The sequence below is a fragment of the Zea mays genome, chromosome 10 (genome assembly GCF_902167145.1).
Source record: "Zea mays cultivar B73 chromosome 10, Zm-B73-REFERENCE-NAM-5.0, whole genome shotgun sequence".
NCBI lineage: Eukaryota > Viridiplantae > Streptophyta > Magnoliopsida > Poales > Poaceae > Zea > Zea mays.
Window position 1 is genome coordinate 88,348,938 of NC_050105.1, and position 8,483 is coordinate 88,357,420.

At 41.2% G+C, this 8,483-nt stretch overlaps 1 pseudogene; it reads right to left on the bottom strand.

Annotated features, from left to right (window-relative positions):
- Nucleotides 1-4,080: 4,080 nt before the first annotated feature.
- Nucleotides 4,081-5,435, bottom strand: LOC103642604 (peptide chain release factor 1-like; annotated as a pseudogene).
- Nucleotides 5,436-8,483: the final 3,048 nt, after the last annotated feature.

Consider the following 8,483-nt stretch of genomic DNA (forward strand, 5'->3'; position numbering starts at 1 on the left):
CAGCAAATACGCACACACAAGACCTAGACTAGCACACTAGAACGGAGCTCAAATCACTAGAATGTCGAACAAGTGCGCAAGAATGGAGTGTGAGTGATCAAGATTGCTCAAGGAATGCTTGGTGTTCTCCTCCATACGCCTAGGGGTCCCTTTTATAGCCCCAAGGCAGCTAGGAGCCGTTGAGAGCAATCCGGGAAGGCAATTCTTGCCTTCTGTCGCCTGGCGCACCGGACAGTCCGGTGCACCACCGGACACTGTCCGGTGCGGATTTCCTTCCTTATTTGGCGAAGCCGACCATTGGCAGCCTTGGAGCCATTGGCGCACCAGACACTGTCCGGTGCACACCGGACAGTCCGGTGCCCCCTTCCAGCCGTTGGCTCGGCCACGTGTCACGCCCGGATTAAGCGGCCGACCGTTGGCCCGGCGACCGTAGGCTCACCGGACACTGTCTGGTGCACACCGGACAGTCCGGTGAATTATAGCCGTACATCGTTAATTTATTCCAGAGAGCGGCAAGTTCGCCTGAGCCAGCCTGGCACACCGGACACTATCCGGTGCACCACCGGACACTATCCGGTGCACCACCGGATAGTCCGGTGCACCCAGACAGAGCTGGTTTTGGCTGAACAAGGCCATCTCTTCTTCAATTCGATTTCTCCTGTTTCCAACACTTGGACACAATATGTTAGTCACTAAAACAATGTACTAAGTCTGAGAAACATACCTTTATACTTGATTTGTACTTTGTCCACCATTTGACACTTAGGCACTTGTGTTGGACACTAAATCACCAAAACACTTAGAAATGGCTCAAGGGCACATTTTCCTTTCAATATGAAGAGCACATTAGGGACATGTCTGTTTTTTTGGGAGGTCCCTAGCATCTTGGAGCTCAAAGAAACATAATTTCGCTACCCTATCCACCGCCGAGGCCAAGTATATTGCCGGAGGCCATTGCTGTGTGCAATTGCTTTAGATGAGGCAAACACTCAAAGACTTTGGCTATTGAAAGGGAAATGAGCTTAACCATTTCCTATAATCGATTTTGGTATTTGACGTCCATCACAAATCATATGGTCAAGCTTGCCATAATGCCATTCACATTCACTAGCAGCTAAAAATATGACCACCTTTAGGGGATATTTGAATGCACTAGATCTCATAGTTAGTTGGCTAAAAATAGCTAGTGAAATTAGCTAGCTAATAAATAGCTAGCTAACAATTAGCTAATTTGCTAAAAATAGCTAATAACTGAACTATTAGATAGATTGTTTGGATGTTTTCAACTAATTTTAACAGCTAACTTTAGCTCTAGTGCATTCAAACACTCCCTTGGCTGCTAAGGAATGTAAGTACACCAGATATTATGTTTTTCGTATGTATGTGTGCTAGATTTCAATCTAATCCTAAGGAATACCACCTTGTGGCAGTGAAGTGGATTTTGAGACATTCAGTTCACAAGCCTCACTTCGGGCTCTGGTATTGTAAGAAGTCTACCTTTGATCTAATTGGGTATTCGGATTCCGATTATGTCAGGTGCAAGGTAGATATGAAGAGCACATTAGGGACATGTCTGTTTTTTGGGAGGTCCCTAGCGTCTTGGAGCTCAAGAAATAGAATTTCGCTACCCTATCCACCGTCGAGGCCAAGTATATTGCCGGAGGCCATTATTGTATGCAATTGCTTTGGATGAGGCAAACACTCAAAGACTTTGGCTACTGAAAGGGAAATGGGCTTAACCATTTCCTATAATCGATTTTGGTATTTGACGTCCATCACAAACCATATGGTCAACCTTGCCATAATGCCATTCACATTCACTAGCAACTAAAAATATGACCACCTTTAGGGGATATTTGAATGCACTAGATCTCATAGTTAGTTGGCTAAAAATAGCTAGTGAAATTAGCTAGCTAATAAATAGCTAGCTAACAATTAGCTAATTTGCTAAAAATAGCTAATAACTGAACTATTAGATAGATTGTTGGGATGTTTTCAACTAATTTTAACATTTAACTTTAGCTCTAGTGCATTCAAACATTCCCTTGGCTGCTAAGGAATGTCAAGTACACCAGATATTATGTTTTTCGTATGTATGTGTGCTAGATTTCAATCTGATCCTAAGGAATACCACCTTGTGGCAGTGAAGTGGATTTTGAGACATTCAGTTCACAAGCCTCACTTCGGGCTCTGGTATGCTAAGGAGTCTACCTTTGATCTAATTGGGTATTCGGATTCTGATTATGTCGGGTGCAAGGTAGATATGAAGAGCACATTAGGGACATGTCTGTTTTTTGGGAGGTCCCTAGCATCTTGGAGCTCAAAGAAACAGAATTTCGCTGCCCTATCCACCGCCGAGGCCAAGTATATTGCCGGAGGCCATTGCTGTGTGCAATTGCTTTGGATGAGGCAAACACTCAAAGACTTCGGCTACTGAAAGGGAAATGGGCTTAATCATTTCCTATAATCGATTTTGGTATTTGACGTCCATCATAAACCATATGGACTAACTAGTTTGCCTAGTAGCTATTTTTTCTCAGGTGCATAAAGCTCAACATAAACATACAAAGAAAAAGACTAGAGGAAATTTACAAAGTTTGGAGCATACAAGAAATGGTGCAGCCAGTGGCACACTGGACACTGTCCGGTGTCTAGGCCGAGGCACCTCGCGAACTGGCCGCTCTCGAGTTTTCTCAGAGCCACTCCGCTAAAATTCACCAGACTGTCCTATGAGGCACCAGACAGTCCTATGAGCCAATGGAGCAACGATCAACTTCGCCAACGATCGATTGCGCTGACGAAGGAACAATGGACAGAGTAGAAGTCAGAAGTCAGAATGCACCGGACTGTCCGGTGTGCCACCGGACTGTCCGGTGCCACAAGAGGACAGAAGACTTCAACGGTCAACAGCTCCAAACCCCAATGGTCGGCTGACGTGGCACTCACTGGACAGTGAATAGTGCCATGTCTGGTGCACCACCAGACTGTCCGGTGTGCCCATCAACAGCAAAGTCAGCCAACGGCTAGGAAGTGGTTGGAGGCTATAAATACCCCCAACCATCTCCATTCAAGCAATCCAAGCTTCACAACCTTCATATTCAATACTAGAGCAAAGAATACACTCAAAGACACAATCAAAGCATTCAATCATCTCCAAGCTCCAAAATCAAATCAAGTGCTTAGTGACTTGAGAGAGGGAGATTCGTGTTTTTCTGTTGCTCTTTTTGTTTGGATTGCTTTCTTCTTCTCACTCTAAACTTCTCAAGTGTTTTGTAAAGCAAGCGAGAGACACCTATTTGTGTGGTGATCCTTGCGAGGTCTTAGTGACCCATGCGATTAAGAAGAAGCACTAGACCGGTCTAAGGGACCGATTGAGAGAGGGAAAGGGTTGGAAAAGACCCGGCCTTTGTGGCCTCCTCAACGGGGAGTAGGTTCTTTGGAACCGAACCTCGGGAAACAAATCGTCATGTCCACTTGTGTTGATCTTCACTCGATTTGTTTCTCCCCTCTCCTCTCTCTCTCTCTAAAGTTCTCTTACTCACATCGTTTTGAGTTTGCTCCCAAAATTATCCGCATTAATTGAGCAACTCATAGCAAGAAGAATTATCTTCCACACTCCGAATTCAATATTATTTATTTCTAACCCTAACCCCGGGTGAAGTGCATGTTCAAAGTTTAAAATTTTCAGGTTTCTTCTATTCACCCCCTCTAAGTGATGACTTTCAATTGGTATCAAAGCCCGGTTCTTCATTAGAGTCTAACAACTCGAAGTGATGTCGGGAGAACATGCCAAGAGGGAGATGGTCACCGGCAAAAAACCCAAAGCATCGGGAAAGAAGAACGAGGAATGGACTCCGTCAAAGGAGGCCGGCGACAAGCACAAGGAGGAATCCGTCGACTCATAGTAGACCACCTTCTTCATTTTCTTTTTCTTCTTGTCACCCTTTCTATGTGACTTGATGGAGCCAGCGGATTCCTCCTTATGCTTGTCGCCGGCCTCCTTTGACGGAGTTTCCAAGAGAAATTAGTTCATTTCCCCTTGGGAAAATTGAAATCCCTTGGGAAAATGGTGTTTCCAAACTAGCCCTTAAAATGGTGAAAATACCTTTGGCTACAGCGAAAAAACGTGTGTATATATCCAAACAAAAGCTGGGAAATACTAACAAAGGTTGTACCTTGTATCCTTCCACAGCAGACTCCATTATGTCAATGACATCAAATTTCCACCCATTCTTCTGGGCATATTTCTCGTACCTGTAACGTAGAAGAATCAAGCTTAGTGACATAGAGTGATGATCACACACATTAGCTGCAGAGCAAGATAACTGACATTCTAAATATATCCATTGCAAACAAAGAAGCCTCTTCTCCTCCAGTTCCTGCAATATGACATCACCGTCAGTCTCACTTGTTGCCCAATAACTGAAAGGTGAATTGTGCTCATGTGCGTACAAGGGCAAGATCTGGTTTACCTGCCCGCACCTCCAATATGCAATCCTTTTCATTTGCTTCATCCTTTGGAAGTAGCGATCTAAACAGTTCATGCTGCAATCGTTTCTCCTCCTCGACAGCCACAAGAAGCTCCTCTGCTGCCATCTCACGCATGTCTTTCTCTTCACGATCATTTGCTACCAAAGATTTGAGACCCTCGATTTCCTATGACCGGAACATAAATAGACTCCTCTGAATCCTTAATAGTTCATACATTGATACATACAGTAGGTTGTGTCTTGTTTAAAAAATGTAACAAGATCACAATTCACAACCTCCTGTTTCGATCTCAGGTCTTTGATCAACTCCATGGTGCTCTCCAGCTTGCGGAACTCCTTGTTAGCCCTCAAGTACTCTTCCGGCGAGGCGGCTGGCTGTCTTTATTAACACCAACTCACATCAAGGCTATTGCAGCTAGTCTAACTTAAAATTACCGTACAATGATAATGGTTCCTCTTTTGTTACAACTGAAAAAGCATTAAAGAGAAGCTGTCCCATCTGAAATTACCTGGTTGATTTGCTCTTGGAGGTACGCGCTCCTCTGCTCGATCAACTTCATTCTCTGCTCCATGATCTCCACTAGGTTCGCAGGGAGCTGCTGGCTCATCTCTGATATCAAAAAAGAACAAAAAAAATTTAAAAAGGGGACTGGAACAAGATTTCGAGAGCGTTCTGCTCTTCTTGCAGCATTTTTTTAGAAATAGTCAAGTTATGAAGTGATACACAGCGCAATCATACTATCGTCTGCGAAATCGAAGCTAAAAGAGGGGAGGAAGCAAGAAGGGAGAGGAGAGGTGCTCACCGGCGGTGGAGTAGAACCGTGGAGAAAGGCAGGGTCACCTCCAGGCCGCAGGAGGCGACGCTACGACAGAGGAAGTGTTGTGGCGGAGCCGCCAGAGAGCGGCGAGGGCGCCTCCGCCGCATCGGTGTAGGTGATGCTGCATCGCGGAGGCGGGGCGGCAGAAGTATGAATCTACTGGTGCTCGTTGCCTTCGGGTTCGGCCTGTCCTCTTTGACCAAAGCGCCTCTTACATGGGGCTTACGTACTTGATCAATTCCGCCTTCTGTTCAGCTTACATTGTAGGAATACCTTCTCAAAACATGTATTTTTAATGGTTTTTGCAAGATATCAGATATAAGCCAAGTTTTCATACAAACTTCGTGTAAAACAATTAACAAAAGTTACAAAAAAATCTTAAAAATATAGATGTACTTCATTGTCTACTCTAGCACCGTATAAATTTTCAATTTCAAATTCATCGTATATTAAAAGATAAAAAAGAACATTATGAGATAATATTCACTTTTTTGTATATCAGAATTTTTCTTTTCTGTATCTCTTAACATATGATGAATTTGAAGTTAAAATTTTATAAAGTGGTAGAGTAGACAATAAAGTACATCTATAATTTTTTAAGATTTTTTGTGACTTTTGTTAGTTTGTTTGCACGTAGCTTGCATGGAAACTTGGTTTGCACTTGATATGTTGCCTTTTAATTGTTCTTTTGGGCAATGGTTTTTACTCTCTCCATTCTAATTTATAATTCTAATTTATAATTCGTTTGACTTTTTCAATCTCAAGTTTAACCACTCGTTTTATTAAAAAAATGTGAAAAACATAAAATTTTATTTTTGTTTTGTTTATTATCAAATATACATTACATATGGCTTATTTTTTTTCATTTTCTCATAATTTTTTGAATAATACTTAAGGTTGAAAATATCAAACAAATTATATTTTAAAACAGAGGGAGTATTATAAAAGAGAAGTTTTCATTTTATGACCAAATAATATATTTTTAAACTAGTTTGACTCGCCCAAATTCTTCTATAGTTGCATCTTTTATGAACGTAGGGAGCATCTTGAAAGAGGGATACGTCATGATCCACTTTTTCCATTTGCCAAGAAAGCAAATTCCACGAAGCTATCACCCAAAATAATTCAATGTGATGTTGCTTGCTGCATCTCGAATTAATTTCTGTCTATATGAATACCCTATTCGCTTGGCTTTAATTTGTATCGGCTTCTATTCTACAGTATTTTTGCCTCTATAAATTACAATTGCAATAGTGCAAACAACTGATTTTATTCTGAAGCGAACAACCTATAGACATAAAATTTATACATGTTCGAGCCCTCCTGAGCGATAATACCTCACGTCCAGTTTACCGGTGGTTATGTTCTGATTATTTTCCGTGCCCCTTGGGACATCTCCTTCTTCTTTTTATAGTTGAAACAAGGAGTCTGGTAGGAGTTTTATTGGAGGCGGTCTAATACCCAGGCTAACTATTAGCTTTAGGACGTTCTAAACAGAATCTAGCGTGGAGGTTTGAGTGCTTGGAAAGGTCTTAAATGCAAATTTAGATTGCGGTAGATGAAACAATTTAAATATTTCAAGGAATTAAAACGAGTCAAAATTTTGTTCATGGATCAACATAGAAAGAGATTATTCAGGTATTAGAATATAGTTCTTTTTAGATAATGATTTCTTTGGAACCCAAAAAACACATATAGGGAAAACAAAGGATTGGATCTAATGAAAATGGGAGAACACAATTCGTTTCAAAGTGCTCCTTATTTAAGAAATCAAAATCTTAAGGCTATTTTCAACAGATTCCCTATCACATCTCCTATCTCATCTTCTATTTCAAACTTTAGTCTACAAACAATTTTTTCTATAGTTCTGCGTCTCCTATTTTACTCTATCTACCTAAGATAATCTAATGATTAGAATCCTCCAAAATCCCATTGAGAATCCTACCATCCAGAGGAGTTCCGACATACATTATTAATGAAATGTTAAGTTTGTTTTGATGCTGTATTCCACCTTAGGGCTAGTGTGGAAACCCTATTTTCTTAAGGGATTTTCATTTTTCAAAAGAAAATTATTTTATTTTTTCTTGGAAAAATAGAAATCCCTTAGAAAAATAGAGTTCTCAAACTAACTCTTGAAAAGAATGCACATTAAACAGAAACCAGTCGCCGATAACTAGAGAATGTGTAGACCACTAGTAGAAAAGAGCTCTAAGGTGGCGGCACGCAGGAATTTATACTGGCGGTTTCAGTTACAGCACGCCAGTGAAAATAAACAGGTGGGCCCGCCTTAAGGAACCACAGTGTAAAGGTTCACTTAACTGAACCGTTGGTGGGAAGGATATATTTCAAGACAGGGAAGCCATAATGGCCCCGTACAACTTTAAGTGTGATTTTGCATAAAAATAATAATTTCAATATACATGCATCATAAATTAATTTGATTCGTACGTATATGCTTCCTCGTTTATTCTAAGGTTGGAAAGGTGCTGGTGCTCGACTCCTTGAACTACGACCCTTCAACCTATGCAAAATTTCTCAGTACCTTAGAGTTGTAAGCCTTTTCTATGCAAGCATACTTATATCATTGAGAATTTTAAAAATAACATGGAGATTCTACTTGAGATCACAATGCATTTAGGTTCCATAAGTTTAAAGGTGGAAAGTACGACAAGACCAAAAAAATGTGTGCCACTAGACATCCATCATCACTGGTGTGAATCATCTAGACCCCTAAGTGGTGTTTTGGTAATTAATGACAACTGACTGTGGACTAACAATTCTTGGAGTGATAAGAATGCAGGACTGAACCACAAGATACATTAAAGTCTTTTGGGAACTCATAACCATTGATTGTGGATCAATTGAAGGCAAAGGTAAAACATGGGTTTTTGCTTTTGCCGGTCAGCAGGTGTTTAGAGAAGAAACTGACCGGATTAATAGGATAGAGAGTCGTACTATTAAGAGAGGTCAATGAATTCGAATGGTGTAAAACTTAGTGCCTCGTAGAGCATAAACGATAACATGTGCATGAGGGCTAATAGCGCTACAGGTTTCAAAGTTAGAATTCTTTTGAACTAGCGCAAAAGATTTTTTCTCTGTGGACGGCGGACCGTCCAGGCCAGATGGTCGGACCGTCCGTGACTCTGCCAGAGAAGTCAGCTAGTTGTTTGTCTCT